General features: G+C 43.8%; 1 protein-coding gene across 3 annotated transcripts in view; it reads right to left on the bottom strand.

The window, feature by feature from the left end:
- LOC100058890 (putative claudin-24) overlaps positions 1-25,886 on the bottom strand; it is a 66,580-nt gene extending 40,694 nt beyond the window's left edge. For 2 of the 3 annotated variants that reach the window (XM_070253239.1, XM_070253237.1), the window contains exon 1: positions 25,663-25,886. The gene's annotated coding sequence lies outside the window, so the exon portion shown is untranslated. The remainder of the gene's footprint in view (positions 1-25,662) is intronic. The other variant, XM_070253238.1, reaches the window with a different exon arrangement.
- Positions 25,887-27,564: the final 1,678 nt, after the last annotated feature.

Genomic DNA, 27,564 nt, shown 5'->3' with positions numbered 1-27,564 from the left:
GTGTGTGACAGCAGAACTCCAGCCTCTCCTCTCCGCCTCCGCTCTCAAGAACTAACATCAAGAAAGATGTCTCCCCACCTTGTATTTATTCATCCCTGTATTCACTCAGCCCAGCATGATATTTAAAAATACGTGCTCAAGAGTCCAACTGCCTGGGTTCAAATCCTAACCCCAACACTTACTAGCTGTGTGACTGACCTTGGGAAAGCTATTCAAACCTCCTGTGTCTTCGTTTCCTCCTCTGTAAAATGAGGCTATTACTAGTTTCCAACCCAAAAGACTGTTGGGGGGACTGAAAGAGCTAAGGCGTGTAAAGCACTTTAGAATCGTGCCTGGGACGTGTTAGGAACTAAATACACATTGTCTCTTATTAGTTGAGAAATGCTTCTCAACCACCATGTTCCAGTACAAGAGATACAGCCCGTTCTCTCAGCCTATTGGAAGATGGACGAGGAAGCCACACAAGATGACCAGGGCACCACTGGGGTTCGGGGACCTAGGTGGGTGGACGTCCAGATCAGTCTGGGGTGGAGGAAGAGACTCAAGGAAGACTTTCCAGAAGGAATGACCTGTGCCCTGAATTTCTAATGACAAATAAGATCTCACTAGGTGAAGAAAGCCAGGGAAAGGAGAGAGGAGAAAACCGGAGAAAAGCGACCTTGGCTGGTGGTTCTGTAAGGTTAGAGCAGATCATGGGAGACTCCCAGTGGCAGAGAGGGTGCAGCCGAACCACGAAGGGTCTTTTCCGCCGTCCTTAGGAATTTAAGCTTTTTAGGAATTTTATTTAGGAATATAAGCCAAGGTGGGGTCCTGAAAGGTTTTAAACTAGCTGACCCCCTGAAGGGTTAACAAACCAGCATTCCACTGTCCGTCCTCATCTTTATAGTATATCTGAAAGAAAACTTGTTTTTTTTCTTTTGTCATCTCAAAAATATTTGTAGTAACACTTGTCTGGGTCTTGAATTGTGATCCATTTTTACTGAAGCGTAGTTATGATTTCGTAGGGGCAGCTGGCTAGATAATAAATGCTGGCTCCTGCGAGATTTTCTCCCCATTTCTTTTCTCATTTTGTGCCATCATTTCCAAAAAGGGCCCGCCGATTGTATTTCTTCATCTGAGGTCCCTGACGTGGACGGACACACAGCGGAGCCTTCTGCAGCATATAGGGCAAACCGCTTGGCTGAGCTGTCAAGTCCGTGCAAGGGTAATCAGCAGATTTATTTGAGGAAATGTATTTATGGGACTAAATGGCTGTTCTAAATGGGGCCATTATCTGGCCTTTTCGCTGTTGCTATAAATGTCCCTGCAGAACGTGGATACCCACAATAAGTCCATCACGCTTCCCGGACACGACTTCAAGACAATATTTATGCTAGTTCCAGTCAATGCACATGCATGTGTGGGGGTCATTTCAGTAGTGTTTCTCGAACACTTAGGCACAAACTCAATGCCAGAGGCTTTATTAAACATTTCCAGGGCAATCAAAGGCAGAAAGAGGAGGAAAAGCAGAGATTTGCTGAATAGTCAAAGGAGAGTAGGGGTTGAAATGCAATCCTAAATTATTCACAACCTGGTATAAGCCCAGGAGAAATCATAACTATACATCCTGGCGTCACTTCAAAGGACACCATCTTTCTTCTGGAGCCGGGAGTGCCCGCTCCATCGAGTTCAGTGAGAAAAAGCCCAGCTGATTGGGGAATTTCCAGGAGGCCATCTGCAAGGAACAGGAGGCTGAAACTTCCCAGGCTAAACCCCTCTGAAGGCGTTGGATAGCCACACCTCCATCAACAGAGAAACTCTTGGTTTCCATGGTTCTGGACCCCACTCTGCGAATACACTCTGAGACATAGATGCTTTGAGATTTCTTAGAGAATGTCTGTGCCAAACCCCAAAATACCCTTTCCATATGTTCTTGTTTTGCTTCCCCACCTCTAAAGCTTGTACAACAGAAATGGGAAGAGATTCTTAAAGAACAGACCAGTTTTTATTTATTTAAAAAGCTAACTGTTTATATATAGGGATAAGCATGTGTATAAAAAAATACAGAAATGTAGCAAAGATCCATGTAGTCAGATGCCTCCAACACCGACCTATCTATATTCAATGAGAAGGGGAGATTGCTATTTAAGAAATTAAATTACCGTAAAATTTTCGCATTCTAGGAAAAAAAGCATTACTCGAAGTAGGTGGCACATATGCTTAAGAAAACATGTATGAGCCTTTTGATCGGGATAGATGAGGCCCCTGTCTAGTCTATGTGAGTCAGGATTAGGCAAGGGAGGGCGGCCAGTAAGCGAGAAAATTAAATTGGTCTTCTTAATAAAGTAAGAGGATGTAGGCACAGTCTTCTTGAAGTTCGAGAGGAAAAGTTTTTGCGGGCTTGGAAGATGGAAAGAAGAGCAGATATGGAAGAGAAGGATCTGGAGAAGAAGAGAACGCCCGAGAAAACATGATAGCAGGCGGAGAGAGTGAGAGGGACAGCCAGTGGCAGAGATGGCGAAGGGACTTGAGGGCTGTGATGTTTGATATTTAGTTGACGTCATTGCTTCTTCTGAGCAGCGCTGTAGGAGTCTTCTTGGGCCCTAAACACTCATCAGACTCCGGTGTTATTGGTGCTTTGGCAAATGAAAGAGCACCATGTCTGCGGTGAGCAAAGCAGTATGGGAAGAGGGAGCAGCCTTAGGAAGTGAGCAGATGGACAGGTCACCCAGATTCAGGAAAAGCAGGAATCTGGCAAGAAATGACTGCAGGAATATAAGCCTGTAGGCCCTCCCCCCAAATCTGGGGGAGTCATCAGAAATCTTGGTGAGGCTCTGAACATTCTACCGCCACAGCATGGCCTAGGGCCTCAAGTGAGTTTGGATATTAAAGAAAAAGGGTGATTGCAGAAAGCTGCAGGACTTAGGAGCATCCGGGCAGCTGACATTGGGGTGCGATTATGCACAATTATGTGGATGGATCCAAAGGAAGGAAACCCTTGTGATTCATCATTTCTGGATTTGCTGTTCTGAGTCTGCGCTGGGCACCAAGTCAACTCGCAGCTTGTGATGCATTTTTATTTCTCCGGCTTTTTAAAATGGCTTTCCAGGTTTTTTGTTAGCTACAAAGAAGAGAGCCTCTAGTAGACACAACTCTTTCTTTTTAATTCTTTCAGTTAATGGGGTGCTAGTTTCTTGTGTTCTCTAATTGAAGCCATTTTTCCTCCTTTCACAAGAGCAACACATAATTGCCCCATATATGGAGAAATGCCAAAAGGGAACCAACAATTACATTGTTTTCCAAACGGAAGTAGTTTTCTTGGCTTTTCACACTATGAAAGGAATTTTTTAAAGACATTTTCTTTTCTTTTCTTTTCTTTTTTTTGAGGAAGATTAGCCCTGAGCTAACTGCCGCCAATCCTCCTCTTTTTGCTGAGGAAGGCTGGCCCTGAGCCAACACCTGTGCCTGTCTTCCTCTACTTTATATGTGGGATGCCTACCACAGCATGGCTTGTCAAGTGGTGCCATGTCCGAACCCGGGATCTGAACCGGCAAACCCCGGGCTGCCGAATCAGAACGTGCGCACTTAACTGCTGCGCCACTGGGCCGGCCCCAATATCTTCATTTTAAATCAGACAATACAGAAACCTAAAGAGGAAAATAAAAATACCTAATTTCCTTCCGCACAGCTTTTTTTATTTTACAAAAATTCTACAATAGATAGTGCACAGTTGTGTAATTGGCTCCATTTTTCCATAGCTCTATACTGTGAATATCTTTCCACACCGAAAAATATGGAGCATCATTTTAAACAGTTGTATAATATTCTGTTGGGCAGATTCCCTTAATTTATTTAACCTATCTCTCTCATTTTTTGACATTTCAGAAGCCATAAAGAGACAAATGGCCTTTTACCAACATTTTTCCACACTTATCCAACTGTTTCCTGGGGGAACATTCTAGAAGTGGGAAGTATTCACCAATTCATTAGCACGTGTATTGAGTGCCTGCTGACACACGTCTCTACTGACACTGGGAACACAGCAATGATCAAGATAGACAGGGGGCCGTTCTTCAGAGCTGTTAGTCTGGTAGAGAATTTCATTATTAAGGAATTACAAGTTAATTACAAGGAAGTTCAAGGTATTTTGGTTCAAAGGAAATGCACTTTTAAAAAGGCTCTTGCTACATAGCTAATTGCTCCCTCAGAAACTTTGTGTTCGTGTGTCCTCCCCCAAGCAGGTGTGCAAGTACCTGTGTCCTTACTTCCACAGGCAGCCCCGTGAACCCATGTTCTTTTATATCTCTGCCAATCCCAAAGACCAAAATTGCTTCTCATTGTTGTGCTCATAGCAATTAATTATGTGTATAGGTTTCTGGTTACTTTTCTATTGTCCTGTCCATTTGTAAGAAGACGCTTAGCAACCCTCCCTTCATGTGTATATGGTTTCAAAATGCTAATTGCTTAATTTCCCAAAGGTATGCTTAAATTTTATACCTCGAGCAAACTGTTCAGAAGTTCAAATTGATCCCCTGTATCTTCCTTGCCCAAACCTCCCTGATTTCACTCTGCCCCATGGCATGCAACCCTCTGTGTCTTTCCATTCATGTAAGGACAGCTCTCAGCCCTACTTTCCCTGAATAATACCCACTACTGCTTGGGAGAGCTCAGAGGAGGCCTTCTCACTAACGCATACCTGTTCTCGACTCTTTCTGCACAAAACGCATCCATGCAGAAAGCTTCGGGTGAGTGGAAAGAGGGGATGAAAAGGGTATAGGACTTAAGTAATGATCCACTCTAGAAGAATCTGGGCATGCTGGTAAATCCCACATTAGGCTTATTTAACCATTCACTGGCCTCGGGCGTGTCAACCATTTCTGGTCTGTAAATCAATCTAAGAAATAAGTGCCATTCATTCATTCACTCAGCTAGTATTTATTGAACCCATCTGTGCAAGCCTCTGTGTCTGAGGATACCGTGTATGTATATAGTTATGTGAAGATCGTAAATTATTATATATTTCAGCCGTTGCAGACTTGGAAAGTCATCTTCCAGTAGGTGGGGTTGGCAGGTCCCAGCAAAAAGTGAAGAGTTCATTGTATGGATCTTCAGGATCTATATGGTGGATCCCTGGCCGGGAAAACCAGCCGTGAATGGCAGGGCACCAGGGGAGTGGGGCTTTCCTCAGTATCAAGGCGGAGACCAGCTCCTGGGTAAGCTGAATTAAGAAGGCGCCCACCGCACGAGGACAGCCCTGGTGCCTGTGAAGTTGCACAGTCCTATGGAGTGAGAATATCACCATGGTAGGATCAGAAATCTGCCTCTGGGAAATCTGATTTTTGCATACTACTGACATTTTTGGTAACATTTCCTTTTTGCTTGTCCTTGTCAATGCCATTTTGAGAATGCGAGTTGGTCTCCTTTGTACTAAGGGACCCCAAGGAAAGGAACTTTTTTTTTTTGAGGAAGACTGGCCCTGAGCTAACATCCACGCCTATCTTCCTCTGGTTTATATGTGAGATGCTGCCACAGCATAGCTTGACAAGCAGTGTGTAGGTCTGCACCCTGGATCCTAACCAGCAAACCCCGGGCCGCTGAAGTGGAATGTGAGAACTTAACTGCTGTGCCACTGTGCGGGCCCTGGAAAGGAACTTTTGTGAGTGCTCACTAGACTATTCTTTTAGGGGAATAGAGGGGCTTGGCTACTGGACACAGTGTGGATTAGCAGAAGAAACAAAGCCATGTGACTGCAGTGGGATTTCATCCTTTTCACATAATAATAGTTTTTTCCTCCTGCTTCTTTCTGCTTCCTCCTCCCCCTCCTTTTTAGATCTCCCCCATTCCCTTTCTAACCCATAGCTCAGTGACAAGCTGAGAAGGCCAGCCCCCCTGAGACCCCATCAAGAAACTACGCAGGACAGGAAGCTTGACCCCTACCCCAGGGGCTGCCCCCAAAGGGAATCATCCTGATAGTGCAGAAGGGGACCTCTGACTATTGTTTTTACCACAGCTCTTCCTGAATTTTTACACTTCAGTGGGAGAATGATAGCATCCTTTGATTTAATTATGGGAGAGCTTTGTTCTTTCAAAGCAAGAAATCTTTAGCGAGATAGGGCCCAGTGAGAAAATATAGAAGCTGTTCTAAGCAGACCAGATAACTGGAACCCTGAGCTACATCTGAAGACCAGTGTCTCAGGGTTTTAATTAATTTCAATATAGTTCCTGTATTATTGTATTTTCCTTGTGTTTCTGTAAATGAATTTTTCACGGATGGTTGGGTTATTCATGCTGACTCTGACAGGAAAGGTTTGGGTCTTTGTCTGCACAGGAACCACACAGCATGCCCGAGCCTGGAGCAAATCTATGCACAGATAAACCTAACCCTGGGCAAGCGGTTTATAATGGCTCTGCTGACAGACGGGCAGCACGCACACTGCCATGCAGACCGGCACTGGGGGAGAGGACGGGGACCGATCAAACCAGGGCTCCAGCTTTGCTGTCAGTGTTGGAAACAAATTGTTGGGATTCAGAAAAAGATTCCATTGTGTGCGAGTTATTGTAGCTTGACAATCCTCATTATTTGTTCATTGACTTTTATTTTTAGACTTTAAAAATGTTTCCATGGTTAACCCCTCCGGGCACGTGTACAGTAGCAATAAAGTTACACAACCAGCAAGCTGACAACAGCCAGCTCCTGAAATTGTTTAAAATCAATCTCACTGTCACTTTCTCTCAGATCGAATCCAGAGTAAATATCCATATTCTCTGCTGTATGTCACTAAAGGTCAGAATACGCATCGGATACAGGAGGCTGGCAGGGTAAGTGCAGTTTGGAACTGAAACTTGGTCTATAGCCCAGCAAAAACGCAGAGCAAAACCCGCCTTGAATGTTTGCTCCTTCGTGTTTGAGGGCTAGCCCTCGGAACCCTCATGGATGGCACCAGAGAGCAATGAAGGCCAGAACCAGGGAGCCAGAGGCCCTGGGTCGAGTCTGCACCTTACTGGCTATGCAAACCAGAGCAAGTCAGCCTCCCAGAGACTCGATTCCTCATCTGAAAAAAAGAGGAATCGATGTGGGAGTCGGGGGAACTCATCATTCATCCAACACATTTTTATTGGCTCCATCTGCATGCTAGAAATTGTGTCAAGCACTGTGGATCCAGTTGTGAACAACAGAGTTAGAGACCCTGACTCCTTGGTCCTGTTGGTGATATAGAGAAGTGAATAGAGTAGTAACAGTGTGATAACTAGGGTAGGACGGGAGAAATTCAGGATGCCCCAGCCCCCACCACCCAGGAGGGGTTCAGGACAGCCTTCCAGGAGCAAGTTTTCTGGGTTGAATCGGGGGTGGCCAGGCGTTGGCAGGGCAAGTGCCCCAGGCACGAGGAGAGCACTGGGGGTGCCAGCCCCGAATCTGCAGTCCGGGTAGGCAGAGGGTAGACCAGCGATTCTTGCTCACCCCAGCGTCAAAACTGACTTTAATGGAGCCATTTCAAGGTGGAGTTGGCACTGCCTCTCCAGAGAAACTGCCTTGCTGTCTTGAACCTTGGACTGGGCCCAAATGGCAATTGTTTCACAAGCGATTGTCTGAGTCGTCAGCCGGAGAATGGGACATCCTGATCACAAGACAGAGGACTGTGAACTTTCTGAAGGTAGATCAACAGCCAGACCAGTGTTCTGCCTCCAACTCCAATTAAAATGGTTTGTAACACCACCTCCCTTCTTTGCCTTTAAAGCCCCTGACTTTTATTCCCTAGCAGGATGCTTTTAGAGTTTCTACCTGAATCTGTGTTCCTGGGAACTGCAATTCCTTGATCCCAAATAAAGCTTTGCTCTTAAACTTGTTTCTGCTTGGTGTTTTTTTTGGTTTCGTTTTGTTTTGTTTTTGGTGAGGAAGATTGGCCCTGAACTAGCAACATCTGTTGCCAATCTTCCTCTATTTTATGTGGGATGTCACCATAGGGTAGCTTGATGAGCAGTGCTAGGTCCATGCCCGGGATCCAAATCTGTGAACCCCTGGCTGCCAAAGTGGAGCTCGTGAAGTTAACCACTACACCACCGAGCTAGCCCCCTGGTTTCTATTTTTGAAGGTTGACCCGGCTTCTCCCAACCCTCCACGCCCTCAGGCTGAAAGGCACTGGGCTTCCCGTCGGAGCCCCAGTGCCCTCGCCCTCCCTGTGGGCCTGTTCTAAGGTCTTCCTGCTTTTAAGTCATGACAGGCCCAGAGCACTGCCCAGGTGAGCAGGGGGGCTGGGCTGGGGCCTGGGCCACAGCCATCAGGGTCTCACAGTGGCCCCCCGTCGGGCTGGGCAGTTAGTGGTGACCTGCCAGAGGAAACCCTAAACATTTGGTGGTTCTATTAGTTGTTTTGGGGTCTGTTATTTGACATAAGTGATTTGGTTTCTCTCTTGGGTCTGGAAGATATTTTGGGACAATTTAGAAGAGCCTGTGCAACCTAAAAAAATACCCGCTGACCTGGGTGGGGAACTGCGTCAGTGGCCCTGAGGCCTTATTTCAACTCCCCACCCCTCCACTCTATTACCCCTACACATTCACAACCCCTCCCTTTCCTCCTTAACTGGCTGAGACCCCTCAGTCCCTGTCAGGGGCTCTCCCTGGCATATGCCAGCGCCCTTTCCCTTCTCTTTCTTTCTTTCTTCACATCTTAAAAAAAAAATTAGAAAGCATGTGTTCCTCCCAGCCTCCACCTCAAGGCTCCACTCCCCACCTTTTACAACAAGACTTCTCGGAAGAGTTTCTTCTGGAACCTGGCTCTAAATCCAACCTGTAATCATATCCTGCTGGTTCTACCTTCAAAATACGCCCAGAAGATGACATCTCACTACCTACCACTTCAGCTGCCAACACCCAGGTCCAACCCCCCATCAACTCTTGCCTGGATTATTGCAATAGCCTGCTGACTGGTTTCCCCACTTCCATCCTTGCTCCCCTTCAGCAGAGAAAGCCACTCAGCTCAGAGCCTCCAGTGGCTTCCCATCTCCCCTCAGAGTGAAAGCCTCATGTAAGTAAAAAGCCTTACATGACCCTCACAGCACACCCCCCACCACTCTGATCCTATATCCCGACACCTGGCCCATCCCGTGCCTGAGCCCCAGCCAGAATGGCCCCCACCATTGCACTCTTTCCTCACAACACCACATCCGACGCCTTCACCTCCTTCAGATGTCTGCTCCACCATCCCCTCATCAGGGCAGCCTTCTCAACCAGCCTATCTGAGATTGCCTCATTTCCTAATCCTCTTCCCTGCCTAATTTTGCTCCATTGCACATATCACCATCTGCCACACACTGCATTTTCTTTTTTACTTTATTGCCTTTCTCCACCACTAGGATGGAGGCTCTGTGAGGGCAGGAAATTTTTATTTGTTTTTGCACAACTGTCTTCAGTAGGAGACAGTGCAATTGCTCCATGAGTGGCAGATATTATTATTATTATTATTATTATTATTATTATGCTCCCAGGAAGACAACTGGAAGAAGTAACATTAACTCTAGTTAACCCACTTTACAAATATGAGAATGTAAGAAACGCATAGCAGTAGGCGTATGGCCAGGGTGTGGTAGCTGAGCTCCAAAGGTGCATCTCTGATGAGCTACACCACCTGACATCTGTGCCTCTGTATAGCCCTGTCCTCTTGAATCTGGTTTGACCCCACTAGGTGAGTTCCAAGGCTTGCAGAGTTCAGAAGAAGCCTTGCAATGTCTGCTGCACTCTGTTGCATGGCAGGCTCTTGGGGAAGCCACTGCCAGAAAGAAGTTCTACCAGCCTGAGATTGCAGGGCTGTGAGGAGGCCCGAGCTACCAGGTGGAGAGGCTCTGGGGAGAGAGAGGCCCCCAGCCAGCCCCCAGCTGTTCCATTCCTCCCAGCCCAGGCACAGGACATGTGACTAAAGAAGCCTTCTTGGACGTCCAGTCAAGTGCCTTCAGGTGACCCCAGCCCCAGCCAATATCAGATTTCAACTGTGTGAGAGACTCCAAGGAAGAATCGTCTAGCTGAACCCAGCCAAGCTACTGAACCACAAGAGAGAAAACGAAATTGTTGTTTCAAGCCACTAAGTTTTGGGGCGGTTGGTTACACAGCAATAGATAAGCAGAACAGAGGACATCCTCAAAGCAAGCCCATCTTAGTGCCTGAGAGCATCGGATTGGCTAATGCTGCCCAGCTTAGGTGTGCTCTGCCTAAAGAAACTCCAACACGAGACGTTTTGTTTAAAACAAATAAATTAAGGCCTTATAAAAGCATTGTCTTATTCCAAGTGCAACTTCCAAGACACTTGTAAGCATTCATTGAGAGGGTAATAGCTACTTACCAGAAGCCTACAAGCAGAAAAACAGAAAGAGAAATGTTGGAAATAACTACCTTTTAGAGATAATTCAGTGCCAAGGTAAAGCATCCTAGAATTTGCAGTGTGAGTAAATGAGAAGATTATGTGATGATCAAAATTGAATTCACACACGACATTTCAGGAACAAACACAAATATTAGATGTCATTAAGTATACTTGAACTTCAAAAGTTAAACCTCACACCCGGGTAATCCAAGTCACTCCAACACTTAACCTGCTTTAGGCTCAATGAACCAGCCGAGGATACATAGGGAAGGAAGACATTTCCTCTACCAACCCTAGGTCCTTCCGGCTGGTCTGCTAATTAAATTGACATGAGACAGAATAACAGGAGAAAATTAAACAAAGCTTTATGACATGTATACATGCGAGAGACTCAGGCAAACTGAGCAACCCGCCAAAATGGCGGGGGTTCTCATCTTAAATACCATCTTCAGCTAAAGACAAAGGAGGATGTTGGGGGGGGGCAGTCAGTTATGGGAGATTACCAGAAAAGCACAGTAAACAAGAGTAAGATTATTATGCAGATTTAAATCCTTGCCTTTGGCATTGATAAGAGTTTCTAGAGATAAGGTCATCCCCTCTTCTTCCTGGTACAGAGAGGGAGACACCTTTACAGATGGAGATTTCCTTTACAATGTAAAAGTTTCTTAACAAAGGGTAACTTCTACTTTTCAGAGTTTCTCTCTTGTCTACAGTTTTCAAAAGTAACCAGCCCAAATTAATCTTCATGCCAAAGAGACATATCTTGGGATGGCCAATTCCAATCCCCTAAAGATACAACCAAGGGAAACCAGAATTGAAAACTGAATTGCCCAGGCTGGTGGTCTACCGAGACCCACTTCACTGGACAGTTGCCAAAGGTCCACTTTCTCTACCACCTCTCAGGAGGAGCTTCTACTGTTTATGCAGGGTTTAATGATTCAGCAGTTCAATAAGAAGATCCCTTAAACCACAAAACAATCCAAACGTGTTGTGAGTAGGATAGAGTTGCATGCTTTAAGATGTTATGAAAGATTACAGAAGACTTAGAAAATATTTACCCTTTTTGTTTTAAACCAAAGTTTGTAAGCCAAACCATTTGCCCAATTTTGGATTCTCAGCAGAGCATCAGAATACAATACAACTGTAGAAAAACGAGTAGCATTCAGTTCAGGACTAGAAAAAGGACTATTCACCCCCCAGGGAAGCTTTGTCGGCTTGTGGGTGGGAGAGCACTGAGGGGCCCCCTGGCTGAGCGCAGTTCTGATGAGCGCAATGGGAATAAATCTGATGGTTTTAGTATTCTGATAAGAAAGTGGGCTGTAGGGCTGGCCTGTCCTATGGCTGGGAAGAGCAAGATAAAGGATTCTTTGAGGTTTTTATTTAAGGCTTTTGCTCAATAATTCAATAAGAAGATCCATTAACCTATGAAACCATCAGAAAACCGTGTGTCAGGAGTAGAATAAAATTACACAATTGTTACTGAATATTGATATTATTGAATTGAAGATTTGGGGAATATTCGTCTTTTTTGTTATTTGGCATTTTCCCATATCAAAGGAGGGGTGAACAAGCCTTCCAAACGGGCAGGACATGAATGAGAAGAAAATAGAGGCGAGTGAAATTTATGAGAAATTATGGGATTTATGAGAATTTATGGCATTTTCTTCCTTACTAGATTGTTGTTTACATTTCCTTTAAAAATTGATATCCCCTGGCGAATGTGTCTAGGAGAAAAAGAAAAGGTCTTTCTGACAAAGAATTCCTCTACTTTAAAAGCGCTGATTGTGCTTGAATGTTGAGAACCGAAATGTACACTCATCTAGGTAAATGGGTTTCGTTCGGTAGAAAGAACGCTAATTAGGCATCTGGAGCTCTCAGCTCTGCCTTCAACCCCAAGCAAGGTCTGCAGGCAAGATGCTCCTGGTTCCTCAGGAAGGCGGAGCAGGAGGGGAGGGAAGGACTATGGGTTACAAATGCTTTGGGGATTTCACGAAGTGTGAGACCGTTGAGTAGTAAATATTTCAGAAATAAGATAGATACAATAAAAGAACTGTTGGAGGATAAATGGTGGCACTGAGGCCCCTGAAGAGACGGACCTGAAAAGCCCATGGAGAAGAGTTGGAAAGAAAAGTACAGCCAGAGAAAATGAGGGAAAGGGGGGATGGGAACGTGTGGGTTTTCAGCCGCTCTTCCGTTCGCAATGACTCCAATATGATAGGAAAAATGAAACCAAATCCATTCAAAACAAAAATCAGCTAGGAGACCTGAAAAGAATGATATTTCATAGTACATTTCAATTTTTTGTACTGATTTTTGTTTTGATGAATATTTTTAGTACAAGGTTCAGAAGAATGTCTTTATTAATCAAGTATTTCTGTTGGTTTCCCTCCCACCACCAATGATGGAAGAGAAGCCAGCACCAATATCAGAAAACACTTTCAAAGAACTCTGAAAATTGCACAGCCAAGGCCAACTGGTGGCTCTCTAGCCCCTGTAGATGCTGGTGGGGTCGTGTTGGGGTGTGTGTGTGTGTGTGTGTGTGTGTGTATGGTGGGATGTGCATGGTGTGTTGAGGGTTCTGACACCAACTAAGATTCTGGTCACCAACTGTTCCACTGTGTGTGGGGTGGTGGTTTCCATACCTCCAACTCAACTCTCTGACACCAGCTGCAGGTCCTACGATTCAACTCAATTCTGACACTGTCTACCTGGAGATGGCGTCAGCTCCCACAGGTTAAGAGTTCAGTCCTATAAGACTGTCCCCACACTTCAGATGCCAGTAGCAAGTCCAGGTTGTCACTCGTCATGTCACTGGTTGACAGACTGGTAATAGATTGGAAGTTCCAACAACCGCTTTCTTGGGTTGGATTAATTTGCTAGAGCAGCTTACAGAAATCAGAGAAATGTTTTACTTACCAGATTACCAGTTTATTATGAAAGGATATAACTCAGCAGCAGCTGGACAGAAGAGATATATAGGACAAGGCATGGGGAAAGGGTGCAGAGCTTCCATATTCCCTCTGAGCCCACCACTCCCCCCAAATCTCCATGTGTTCATCAACCCAGAAACTCTCTGAACCCCATCCTTTGGGTTTTTATGGAGGCTTCATTACATAGGCATGATTGATTAAACCATTGGCCATTGGTGACTGATTCAACAACCTCCAGCCCCTCCCCCCTCCTCAGAGGTCAGGGGTTGGGACTGAAATTTCCAACCTTCCAATCACATGATTGGTTCTCCTGCCAATCAGCTCCCTTCCTTAAGTTTGGTTCAAAAGTTGCCTCATTGACATAACAAAAGACACTATGACTTTGTCACTCTATCACTTAGGAAATTCCAAGTGTTTTAGGAGCTCTGTGCCAGAAACATGGACCAAGACCAAATATATATTACTCATTATAAATCACACCATCACATATGTGTACATGGGAGAGGGGCGTTGGTTGGTATTGTAAGCTAATCCTCAGCCTCATTCCTCTCCCAGTATTGCAGTGACTTTCCAGGAGGGGTGAGGCCCTCCTGCTGGCCAGCCTTCCCCTCTCGTGGGCATGCTCCAGGTCCACAGGTGCAAAAAGGCTGATGAGGACCCAAAAGGGAAGAGCCCAGAGGGACCCCTCTATGAGCAAAGCAAGCTCTTTGAGAAACGGAGGCAGAGATTAAGCAAATGTAAAGACTTACAGGCTCTGTGACCTGAGGAGAAATAAGATGTGAGCACGAAAACTTCCAGGGCACCCACGTCTATAATTTACTTTTATTTTTTTATTTTTTATTATTATTTTTGTTTTGAGGAAGATTAGCCCTGAGCTAACATCTGCTGCCAATCCTCCTCTTTTTGCTGAGGAAGACTGGCCCTGAGCTAACATCCATGCCTGTCTTCCTCTGCTTTATATGTGGGACACCTACCACAGCATGGCTTGTCAAGCGGTGCCATGTCTGCACCCGGGATCCGAACTGGCAAACTCCAGGCCACCGAAGTGGAATGTGTGCACTTAACCACTGTGCCACCGGGCTGGCCCCGATATAATTTACTTTTAATTGCATAAAATTAAGATGAATTGAGAAGTAAATAGAAGGATGTATGTGTAGATGAAAATAATCCATAACCAATCTATAAATGAAAATTTGGGTGAGTTTATTCTGAGCTGAAATCTGAGGACCATGGCCCGGGGCCTTTCTTCCCAAAGGAAGAAAGGGCATCAAAGAAGTGAGGTGTACAGAGTGGTTATATACCCCCAAGCAGGACGTTTCACATATGATTGAAATGTCCCTCCCACAATAGTCACAAGATTGCCCTGTCAGCACAGCGCTTGATGGACACAGCAGGTAGTGGGTCTGCTATCTCGGAGGGCGTAGCAGGAGGCAAGTCTATTGTCTCGAGCTGGGTGGTCACAGGTGAGCACAGCAATCAGTCCCTAGCCTAAGGAAAGATGCTTAATCCTTAAGGAGATGCCAACGTTGGGAGGGGGAGGGAAGTTGCACCTTTATCTCAAGGGCCTTTGTTCTTGCCATAGGGAATGTCTAAAGCAGATATACAATGCATGCTCGACAGCCACCGTCAGGCCCTTTTGGAAAGACAAGGTCAGGCCGAATTAGGTTTATACCAAATGGCTTCCTCATACTCTCCAATATATCCTATTACTTGCCATTTTTATTTGTCATATAGATGGATAGATATGCGATAAAACAAATAATAGTGAAATATTAATGATAGAGCCGAGTGGTAGGTAGATGTGTGTTTACTATAAAGTTCTTTCCACTCTTCTGTATGTTTGAAATGTTCATAATGAAAGGTTGGAGGAGAAGCCAGACCAGGCGATACTTGACTGGAACCTGGAGATCGGAGCTAGAGTTTGTTCCCCCTGTGGAGCTTGGTTTCAGCAGTAGTGACGAGGATTTTAGGCTGGCTACTTTTAAAACTACAGATGAGAAGCAGGCTCCGAGGACTGGAATTTTGCTTGCCCTTCTGAGAGACATTTGCGTTTGTGAAGGAAGGGGGTGTGACCTTGTAGGGACCCGAAATTGGCCACCCCAGGATATGTCTCTTTGGCATCGGGATTGTTTTGGGCTGATTGCTTTTGATAAACTGGGACAGGGAAGGAGGCTCTGGGGAATGGAACTTGCCCTTGTTGGGACACATTTACATTTGTAAGGTAAATCTCTATCTGTAAAAGGTGCCTCCCTCTCTGTACCAGGAAGAAGAAAGTAGATGACCTTGTCCCTAGAAGCTCTTAATGGGGAAGGCAAAAACTTAAGTTGGTTGCTGTCTGGCAATCTCATGTAACTGGTTTAGGGTGGTGGCGTCCAACCTTTCTAACATTTACTCAATCCGGTTTGATTCTTATCTAAAACTTGTGGGAGCGCCCCATGGCCGGACCCTACCGGCACTGGTACCATTTTAACTTTGTTTCCTTTGTCTTGTAAAGAGATGACTCACATACCCATGCCTTAAATCTAGCCCTAACCCTCAACTCGGGGCAGCAGCAGGAGCTCTGACTGCCCGTGGGTCCTGTCCCCAAGCACCAGCTCTGCCTGCCCATGGGTCCTGTCCCCATGCTATTCTATACTATTCTCTAAATAAAAGAGCACTACTGCCAGATCTTGAGAGTCTAAGAAATCTTTCTTTCGACTCCTCGGCTCACCGACCCCGCATCAGTAGTTCCTTTTGAAATGTACCCACTTTTACTCATTTCCTTGGGGCAAATTCTCAAGGTCCCTCTGAATATATTCAACCTGCCACTGAGAAGAAAGAAATGGTAGAATTAACCAGCATGACATTTCACAAGAGAGACTTCCACAGCAAAACATCTTTTTCTAACTCTTGCTGGTAAACTTCTCCCCAGAAAAATCTCCCCTTCCCTTTCTGTATATAAAGTCATTAAAAAAAAAAAATAAAAAGCCTTTGCTTACCACGGTTTATTACACAATGGGTGCTGGAATTGTTGTTGAAGTGTTTGTTTCTAGAAGTCCATTCCTATCTAGGATGATAACTGACTGATTACTCACCTACCACCCAGAGGGACCCAGGAACTGAATACCCATAGTCTTTTTGTCTGTGACATAAGAACCCCCATGTGCAAAATGAAGAATTAGTGCCAGAAATACTGGTGACAATACTTGAAGGCACTGGGAAGTGACCACAAATAGGCAGATTCTGGAAGAAAACAACGGCACTGGGTGAGTCTTTTGTTTTCCTGTCTTCAATCACAGTCTGCAACCTACAGAATGGCTAAAACTCAAGGTGATCAACCAACCCAGTTTTTCCAGGGATGTCCCAGTTTTAGCACTGAAAGTCCTACCTTCCAGGAAAATCCTCAGTTCTGGGCAAATCAGGATGGTAGGTCGCCCTACTAAGACTCCAACAAAAAACCTGGGGTTTTTCTGGGCTGAAGAGGCAGTAGACAGACTTTGGGACAACCACAGCCAGGGGGAGGTGAGAGGGGAATGCCAGAAAGCAGAGAGCAGGGAAAGGGAGCCCAATTTCTGTGTATGTTCTGCCCAAATCTCTGACTGACTTCTGAACCACACACACCAGGAGCCGACTTAAAGCAGCCCAGCTAAGAATAGAAGATTCCAGCTGCTGCCCAGCAGACAGGGTTTGCAGTCCACATCCCAACAAGCTAATTGCCTGGTAATACAAAAACAACACAACCCAGTAATATTCAGAGCTGTGTAACAGAATCCAGAGTCTCCACAACATAACATGCACAATGTCCAAGATACAATCCGATATCACTTGACATACCAAAAAACAAGAACATTTGACCCATTTTCAAAAGATCCACCTTGAGGTAACCAAGATATCGAAATTAGCACACAAGGATTTTAAAGCAGCTAGAATAGCTATGCTCAAAGACTAAAAGAAAATATGTTCACAATGAATGAAAAGATAGAAAGTTTCAGAAGAGAAAAAGAAACTGTGAAAAGGAACTATATTAGTCAGGGATCTCCAGAGAAAGAGAACCAATAGGATGTCTGTATACATAGAGATTTATTTTAAGGAATTGGCTCATGTGATTACAGAAGTTAGCAAGTCTAAAATCTGCAGAGTGGACCAGCAGTCTGGAGACCCAGGGCTGAGCTGATGTTACAGTTCAAGTCTGAAGGCCATCAGGCTGGAGATCCAGAAATGAGTCGATGTCACACATGAAGTCCAAAGTCAGTCTGCTGTAGATCCAGGAAGAGCCCACACTGCAGATGAAGTCTGAAGCAGGCTGCTGCAGAATTCCTTCTTGCTAGTGAGAGGTCAGCCTTTGGTTCTATTCAAGCCTTCAACTGATTGGATGAGGCCCACCCAAACTATGGAGAGCAATCTGCTTTACTCAAAGTCTACTAATTTAAATTTAAATTCAAAACACTCTCACAGAAACATCAAGAATAATGTTTGAACAAATATCTGGGCACTGTGACCCAGTTAAGTTGACATATAAGATTAACCTTTACGAGAATGAAGCTGAAATTCTTTTAAAATTAATTGTAATATGTGAAAAACAAAAGAAAAGTGTAATATCTGAAAGTCCCCCCAAAAATTCCAACGGATGGACTTAATAGCAGAATGTAGATGACAAAGGAACAAGTCAGTGATCAATAGAAGTAGATCAATAGAAGCTAATCAATCTGAATAAAAATAAGAAAATGGTTGAAAAAGATGAACAGACCCTCAGAGACCTTTGGGACAATATCAAAACGTCAAACATACACATAATTAGAGTCCCAGGAGAGGAGGAAGAAAATGAGGCCAAGCATAATTTGAAGAAATAATGGAGGAAACTTGGTGAAAGACGTGAATTTTCAGATTCAGGAAAATCAAGGAAACTCAGGCAGAATAAATATGAATAAAGCCATGCCTAAGGACAACAAGTGCTGAAAATCTAAGATAGAGAGGAAAGTTTAGAAGCAGACAGAGAAAAATGGCACATGGGGGATCAACAATTCAAGCTATCACTGGCTGTTCATCAGAAACAATGTGAGGTCAGAAGACAGTGGGACAACATCTTTAAAATGCTGAAAGAAAAACATTCAACCTAGAATTCTGTACCTAGTGAAAATATTACTCAAGAATGAAAGCAAAATGAAGATATCTTCGGATAAAAAAAAACTAGGGGAAGTCATTGCCAGTAGATCTGTACCATAAGAAATTCTAAAGTAAATTCTTCAGGCAAAAGAAAATTATATCACCAGGAAACTCAGATCTCCAGGAAGGAAGAAAAGGAAAAAGAAAATAAAAAAGGTTAATATCCAGGGAAATATAAAAGACTATTTTCCATTTTAATTTCTTGAAAATTCATATGACTATTAAAAGCAAAAACTTATAACATTGTCTAGGCCTACATAGCTAAAAAAGCTAGAATAATCCACTGGAAATTCATTTAGGTCCAGTGCCTCCACAGCAGAGGGGGACCTATGTGGTGTCTGTCATTCGATTGCTCCAGACCAGGAAGGAGACACAGGCTGCAGGTTCTGTGGATGCCCAAGACCTGAGCACATGTAAATGCAGCTCATCTGTAATAGGAGAACTCCAGGCAGAGTGGTTACTGAAGCCTTGAAAAGCGTGACCACTAGCTGCTCTCTAGTTTAGAAGCCTCAGCAAAGGGTTCCCACAGGCTGTTCTTGAGTCGACGTGGACTATTTGTAATGCTGCATCCCAACTAACAGCTACCATTTACACTTGCAAACAGAGACGATCTTAGCTCTTTGTGATCTTTATGCCTTTGTTTCTTTTTCTTGCCTTATTGCAAAAGCTAGGACCTTGAATAGAATAGAGATTGGATGTTCTTACTTTGTTCCTGATCTTAGGGAGACAGTATTCAGTTTCACCATTAAGTAGGATGTTAACTCCAGGTTTCTCATAGATGCTCTTTATCAGATTGAAAGAGTTCCTTTCTCCTATTTGGCTGATAGTTTTTTGCTTTTGTTTTTGTCTTATCACAACGGAGTATTGAATTTTTTCCAAATACTTTTTCTCCATCTATTAAAATAATTATGTGGTATCTCTCTTCTATTCCATATATGTGATAAACTACACAGGTTGATTTTTGAATGTTAAATCAACTTTGCACTTCTGGGGTAAAATCTACTTGGTCATAATATTTATCCTTTTTTATATATTGCTGGATTTGATTAGCTAATATTTTGTTAAGGATTCTTGTGTCTACATTCATGAGAGATGTTGGCCTGTAATTTTCTTTTTTTGTTAATGTTTTGTCAAGTTTTGGTGTTAGGGCCTCATTGGCCTCATAAAATGAGTTAGAAGTGTTTCCTCCTACTCTATTTTCAAAAAGAATTATTTTTTTCTTAAGTATTTGATAGAATTCACCAGTGAAACAATATAAGCCTGGAATTTTCTTTCTGAGGTTTTGATAACAAATTTCAATTACTTTAATAGATACAGGGCTATTCAAATTTTCTCTTTCATCCTATGTCCATTTTTATAAGTTGTTCAAGGAGTTTGTCCAATTGCATCTAAATTGTTCAATTTGATGGCATAAAGTTGTTCATAATATTCCCTACTATTATTTTAATGTTCGTAGGCTCTGTAGGGATAACCCCTTTCATTCCTGATATTGGTGATTTGTATCCATCCATGTTGTAGCATATATCAGTACATCATTTGTTTTTATTGCTGAATAACATTTCAGTGTATAGATACACCGCATTTTATTTATCCATTCATCAGTTGATGAACATTTGAGTCCTTAACACTTTTTGGCTCTTTTGAATAATGATGCTATAATAATTCACGTACTCGCTGTTGTGTGGATTCCTCTGGCTTTTGCATTGGCTTGCTCCTATGATCCCAGCAGCCCTTTCCTATTACCTCCCACTCTCAGTTCCTCATTCCTGTGTAACTGAGGAGATTCTCTTGGTTCCTGTCCCTGAAGGTAAGCGGATCGTGTAGCCTGAGCTGGATTAAGCCTGGGGTGAAATCCTGAGGTGCCCCACACACCTGGACACTCAGGCAGCCTGAACTTGCAGCTGCTGCAGGAGGTGCAGAAACAGACACAGAGGTGCAGAATTTTATGACTTGGTTGAGAGCCCTTGCTTAAGAATTCTCGTGCAATATGTAATTTGTCAATTCATGTTCGTGAACCCACATATTGTTAAGCAGTATAATTTGCCTTTTAGATTAGTTTTGCTCATGTGCACATTCTTTTATCCCCGGAAATCCTTGGGAAGAACTTGTCACAATCTGGAGGAAGACTTCACCCCTTGGAAACCATTTCCTCCCCTGCAATTTGAATAAACCTCCAAGGGACAAAATGGCAATGTTTCTTTTTCTTTCACGTTTTTATCACTTACTTTAGCCAGAACTACTTCTTCTGAAGTCTATAAAGATTCTTCCTATTAAACGAGAACTTGGAAGGTCTTCATTTTTTATTTTCCTTTTAAAGGGCTTGTGGGTGAAATTATTGAAAGAACTTTTTATCTGATCATAGACTAGGTCTTGAATTGACTTCATAAGAAAAGAAGGGAAGGAGCAGAAGGAGGTTAACTATGTGTGAATTTATAGGCGTTTTGGTGTCTGGGGTCCACGTAAATAATATATGACCTCACTGTAAATATTAACTCTGCCAGAGCCTAAGTCTTTAAACGCAAATTACCAGGAGCTACCGGGAATGAGATGTTCTGCTCTTAATGATCTTTTTAACACTAGCTCCAGGTACTCAGGACCCCGCAGGGAAGTCCTGGGATGTGTAGTCCTTAAGATGCTGGTTTGCAGTGTTGAATAGTTTGTAAAGGAAAAAGGAAAAGGAATCTTCTCCATGTAAAATAAAAACTAAAACACTGTAGCAATCAATCCTTTAAGAACAATTACAGCAACTGCTGTTGGCCTAGAGACTACACGCCTTTAAACATTTAGTAGGTAATTTTTTTCTAAGGGAATAAAAGCGGAATCTTTGACCAAGCTTATCAGTAGAGGCAAGGCTTGTCTGGGGACACACAATTCACACGTGTCCTTCTGCTGCGAATGCAGAAGCAGCCTGACTTTATTAACTCTGCTGGCCTCTCTGAAAAAACCGCCAGCTTTAGCACTTCCTGCTGGGGCTGCCACTGTGCCACCAAGTACCAGGCCTCATCTTGTTGGTCCCCAGGGTACGACTGTCCCCCACCAGTGATGTCACTGATGTCCTGAGTTCTCATGGTTCCCAATCTACGGAACAATAAACTGTGCCAGAGGGAGGGGATCACAAAGCACTGTTGCTTCCGCTGCAATATTTTATAAGGTGTATTAAAACAGATCTTTCCACTTTTTATTCATGGCCTTCTCTCTCTCTAGACACATGTGTGTATGAAATAGACTGGACCAGGAACGGGTTAGAGAAACAGCCCCTCGCTCCCACGGCATTCAGAACCTCTTCATGCCCAACTTCTTCCCCTGACATGAGGCGCTTTCCAGGAAGTTCCCTAGCTTTTGCAGAGGGAGTTCTGTCGTGTCACCAGACCAGTTCTCCAGCAATAACCCAGCCGAGCTCCTTCCTGGAAAGCTCCTCAGCACCCCCAAAATACACTGCTTTTGGTCATATTCTGCCTGTCCATCACGGACAACAGAAGACTATGGTTCACGTGGGAGCTCCTCCGCATGTTCTTACAAATAAGCTATTTTTGGTAAACTTATTTGTAAGCTTCTGTTTTTCAAACACTGACAATTGCTTGTCCCATTATTCCTTATGGTATAAATACACTGTCATAAAGAATGATTTAAAATAAGTTGGGCAATCACTTAAAAGATAACTGGTTGCAATAGTCTTGGATTCCAGCAGTGTCTTTTTGCAGATAATGCTATGGTTTCACCAACATTTTTGACAAGTCTACAAAGAAAAGGATCAAGGCTTCTTGTTGGTAAAGAGGGAGCAACTGAACCATGGTCTTGAAACCATGGCTCAAAAGACTGGGTACTTCTGCCAACGGAATGAAAAGAAAAGGCCAAAGGAAAGGCTTGAAGGAGGACTTGGCCGAGTTGTGTATGTGCCAACGCCAAGATGGCGAAGTTGGCTTTCTGTCGGTTTTTTGAGGTTTTGGAAGTTTACCGGTCATATTTCGTTCCTTAAGGAAACTACTCAAATTTCACCACAAAAAAAAAGCACACAAAACCGTTGTGTTGCATCAAACCTTCTCTTTGGGTCCTCCACTCTTATTCCACGGCTACAGAGGAGTAGCTTGAGTGAATTCTAAAAGGATTTCAAGCAGCACCTCAAGAAAATGGACTTCAGAAACTTGGTGCCCTACGAAATGCCCATTTTTTCTGAGGCAGGGAAAATGCACATTTGGGTCCTCAGGAGCCTAGGAGTGTCATTCATTCAGTAAATCAGTCATCAATCATTATGAAACACCTACAATTAAGTTTTTGGCACTGGCAATTCAGCTGTGAGTAAACGAAGTCCCCACATTTGGCCCAGGAGTTCGGGGCATGTGGGGAAAGTGGCAAAGGATAGGTTATAACATTGCAATACCCCATACTATCGGGTTATTGGAGGTCATTTCCCTCGCACTTGCTTCATTTGCTCTTTGACATGGTTCCAGATCAGGCTGCTCCTCAAAGCTGCCTCGCTGGACCAGGCTGTCACTGGCATATGCAGACTCCAGTGATCTGTGAAGCAATAGAAGACCGATTCCCTCCGGTGTCCCCATCTACACTGCAGCTCTTTGCTGTAAGCTTCTGAGAAGGACTCTTAGGATGGTACCCGCAGCCTTTCCTTCCCACGTGTCCCATGCTGCCTCTGTGACAGTAGCACCACTTCTCTAAGAAGTTGCCGTCAGGAGAGAAAGAATAATGTCGCTGCTAATTTTGAGCCTCTACTGTGTGCTAAGAGCCTTTGCTGGGCACTTTATGCACATTAGTCCTGATGTCCACCCAACCTGATGGGTAGATGTTAATACCCCCATTTTATAAATGAAGATTTGAGAGTTTATACAATTTTCCAAGGACCTTATCACTAATAAGTTTCAGAGCCAAGACTCAAAGCCAAGTCTATCTAATTCAAAAGGAATCATTAGAAAAATCTAAGTCTGGAATGGCTCTGTGATCCAGGGTGAAATACAAACTGAATAAGAAACATTATGCATTTCCCTTTTTCTACTAATATGTGAGCAATCTTCTCGTTATTTCACCCACTAGATGACACTTCCAGGAGGAGATACACTGATTTAAGGGGTCAGAGAAGAGGAATGGTCGTCTAGGGTAGAAACTCTCATTCTCCTCTGCAGTGACAAGCTTGTCTTGACATATTATTTCCTAAGAATTCGTGTGTTACATTCATTCGCATATTAATGTGACAAGGGGATCACACAGAACATTGCTGTCATCTCTCACTGCTGTGTGGGTTGGCTTTGAAACTTTTCCCCCAAAGTGACCTCTAGCAAAGTCATTAAAATCAATATAGATGTCCTGCCTTGGGTCCTTGTCACTCCAGCTCTGGGAAAGAGGAACAGCCAAAATTTACTGATCCAAATCCTGACCATCCGGGAAGGACAAAGAAGAAAACAGAGTTTTCTTTTGTTATTTAACACTCCTGGCTAATTACAAAGGAATTGCCATTTGGACTTGGAGGAAAATAAATGGAAGGGGAGGGGATTGTGTTTTAGGTAAACTTGAACTTAAAACACAATCCTTCACTCCCTTTAGTTTTTCTTTAGAACAAACGGGATTTAATTTTGCCAGATATTTGAGAAGAGTCAGACCAGGTAAGTCTAAGCCATTTGCTGATGTCATTGTATAAAAGTCAAGCAAAATAAGGACAGAATCTGGAAGAAAACGTAGGCAGTACACTCTTTGACATCAGTATTAAAAGGATCTTCTCGGACACCATGCCTTCTCAGAGAAGGGAAACAATAGAAAGAATAAACAAACGGGACTTCATCAGACTAAAGAGCTTCTTCAAGGCAAATGAAAACAGGATTGAAACAAAAAAGCAACCCACTAACTGGGAAAAAATATTTGCAAGTCATATATCTGACAAAGGCTTAATATCCATAATATATAAAGAACTCTCACAACTCAACAACAAAAAAATCAAAAAATGGGCTGGAGACATGAACAGACATTTCTCCAAAGAAGATATACTGATGGCCAATAGGCACATGAAAAGATGCTCATCATCGCTGATCATCAGGGAAATGCAAATCAAAACTACACTAAGGTATCACCTTACACCCATTAGAATGACAAAAATATCTAAAACTAATAGTAACAAATGCTGGAGAGGTTGAGGAGAAAAAGGAACCCTCATACACTGCTGGTGGGAATGCAAACTGGTGCAGCCACTATGGAAAACAGTATGGGGATTCCTCAAAAAATTAAAAATAGAACTGCCATATGATCCAGCCATCCCACTACTGGGTATCTATCCAAAGAGCTTGAAGTCAGCAATCCCAAAAGTCCTATGCACCCCAATGTTCATTGCAGCATTATTTACAGTAGCCAAGACATGGAAGCAACCTAAGTGCCCATCAACAGACAAATGGATAAAGAAGATGTGGTACATATATACAATGGAATACTACTCAGCTGTAAAACAGAACAAAATCATTCCATTTGCAATAACTTGGATGGACCTTGAGGGAATTACGTTAAGTGAAATAAGCCAGCGAGAGAAGGATAATCTGTGTATGACTCCACTCATATGAGGAATTTAAAATTATGGACTAAGAACAGTTTAGTGGATACCAGGGGAAATGTGGGGTGGGGGGTGGGCACAAAGGGTGAAGTGGTGCACCTACAACACGAATGACAAACATTAACGTACAACTGAAATTGCACAAGATTGTAACCCATCATTAACTCAATAAAAAAAAAAAAGAAGAAGAACAAAGTGGCAACTCTGAAAAAAAAAATAAGGACAGAATCTGCCAGTCAGCAGATGAACCCAGGTCACCTAATATTCAGCAGAAAGGCAGTTTTGCCTAGGTAAACCCATGGCTGCTCATGACAATGAGTTTATGTTTTGCTTTAAAACTCACAGTGGCATTAATTCCCTATATATAAAGCTTTAGTCCTGCCTTGGACTTTTTTCGCACGGTTCTGTATAGAAACCACTGAGCACGGTATTACACCCGACATACCTCAGTGATCATCCTGGGAATTACAATTATCATGACCTACCCCCGGGCAGAGAGTGAGGTCTCCTGGTTCTGACTTGCTAAGAATGATGGAAATTTGCATCCTGGCTGCCCCTCACAGATTTATCTTGCCTGCAAGATAAATGATCACAAGCTTGATTACTCAGCAAGAAGGCGATCACATTTTCAGGTAGAACTGGGGCTTCAAGGCGTGGAGGCTTGAGAAGAGACACACCACATTGACCCCAGTCCCACCTTGAGCCCTCTGTCAGCTCACCGTAACTCCCAGCTTCCGGTGTCTGCGGCGCACACTTCCCCTCATGGCCTCCCACTCTCTTCGGACATCCCATTTTCTGGCCTGGTTCCTGTCTCTTACTTTAGCATATTTACCAAGTTTTCCACATCTTAAAAGTCTAGCACAGCTGCTAGTAGCCTGGCTCTCTGGCTAAAACTCAAGAAAGCCTAACACACGTCCACACAACTGCTCAGTGACCTGAATGCACCCGAGTTTGAGGTGCCAGGGGTGGAAGGGACAAGTAATTAATTGTAAGACTGTGTTAATCAGTCTCCAAATGCAACAGAGGCAAAGAGCCCAGGGTGTTTAGTCCTTTCTGGCTGTTTGCGTCTAAATTAAAGGAGTCACCACTTTCATCAATAGTAATTAATATTTCCTGAGTGCCTATCAGTATCGTGGCATTATATGAAGTCCGCCTAGGGCTTTTCACAACGTAGAGGATGTGAAATTTTGGGTCTCAATGAGCATATAGTAATACGCAAGACATGACAATTAATTAGCGACTATTTATGGAGCGCCTACTTAGCCTCAGCATTTTGCCAGAAGCTTGTATACCACAACTAAATGATCAGAGGAGAGAGCCTTGACTAGACACAGGCGGTCCCTAAGAGCCCTGAGTCTGGCTTTTGGGGGACTCCGAGGAAGTTGAGGAGCTGGTCTCGCCTCCCGCCCCCAGGTAGTGTTTATTAGCCTGGCACTATCAACTATCAACCGTTTCCAACCAGGGGCAGTGCTGCCCCCTAGGGGATGTTCGAAGATGTATGGGAGCGTTTCTTACTTGCTTTTGGTTATTACACATGAGCCCTTAACGTGTGGGGTCCAAGGATGCTAATATCCTACAGTGTGCCAGACGGTCCTTCGCAATCAAGAACTTTCCCACTCAAAATGCCGATGGAACTCCTATTGAAAGCTGAGAGACCAAAAGCTGTGAAAACACTGAAAAGGCGGAGGAGTCCTCACTCTGTTTCCTTCCCACATACTTTAGGAAACCCTCGGGGAGGTCCAGCATGGAGAGGTGGAAACGGCCAGGTTAACCCCAATTCTCCAGAAACCAGAGTGCCTCACTGAGAACAAGCCCAAAGGATCTCGACTTTCAGAATTGTGGTTAAGTTATCTTTTTGGGGAGAAGTTCAGCAAGATTCTAAGTTTAGAATATTATTTGGCCTCTGTTTATAAGTTGACAGTCATATCACAATGTGTCTTGCAGAATAATTTTTCTTATTGACTGTGACCAATTCATGTATCTCTTAAGAAAAGAGATACATGAAGTATAAAATGGAAGATCGAGTGACCTGCGGTGAAGTTTATCGACTTCCGTCACTGCCTAAGCTCTAGGCATTCCCAAGATTACCCGAGTTCTAGCCAAGCTGCCTGCAGACTTGTGGCAAGAGGCCAACGAGGGGCAGCCTGAAAGCATAGAAAGGAGTAGATCAAACTGTGGCCAACCAAGGGGCAGGTAACCCAAGGGACTGACATGGAAGAAAAGGAGAATGAAACACAGCCAAAGCAGAATGTGGACCTGTGGGCCTGAATCGGCAAGACAGGGCAGCGTGCGTGTGGGAAGGGGTTGAAGTTCAAACCCATTGGAGCAATCCTCTTCAGGACCAGACACGTGACCTTGGAGAGTGACATCTGGCTCTGGGGAAGGCTGAGGGCATCTTCAGGGAGCGTGAGCCAAATCTTCACTCACCCACAAGAAGGGTTTCTTGGATGATTAAGGCATAATTTCAAAAAGAAAAAGGAAAAGTCAGTGAAGAATAGATCGGGAATTTTCATGTCAGTGTATGGGCAGGAGAAGCTAGTAGTGTTGAATTCTGGGCATGCTGTGGTCTGCCAGGAAGAGATATGGAGACCAGAAAAGTCTCATGTGACCTTGGAGCCTCC

The sequence above is a fragment of the Equus caballus genome, chromosome 27 (genome assembly GCF_041296265.1).
Source record: "Equus caballus isolate H_3958 breed thoroughbred chromosome 27, TB-T2T, whole genome shotgun sequence".
NCBI lineage: Eukaryota > Metazoa > Chordata > Mammalia > Perissodactyla > Equidae > Equus > Equus caballus.
Note: the sequence above shows the minus strand (reverse complement) of the source record. Positions and strands in the feature narration are given on the sequence as shown.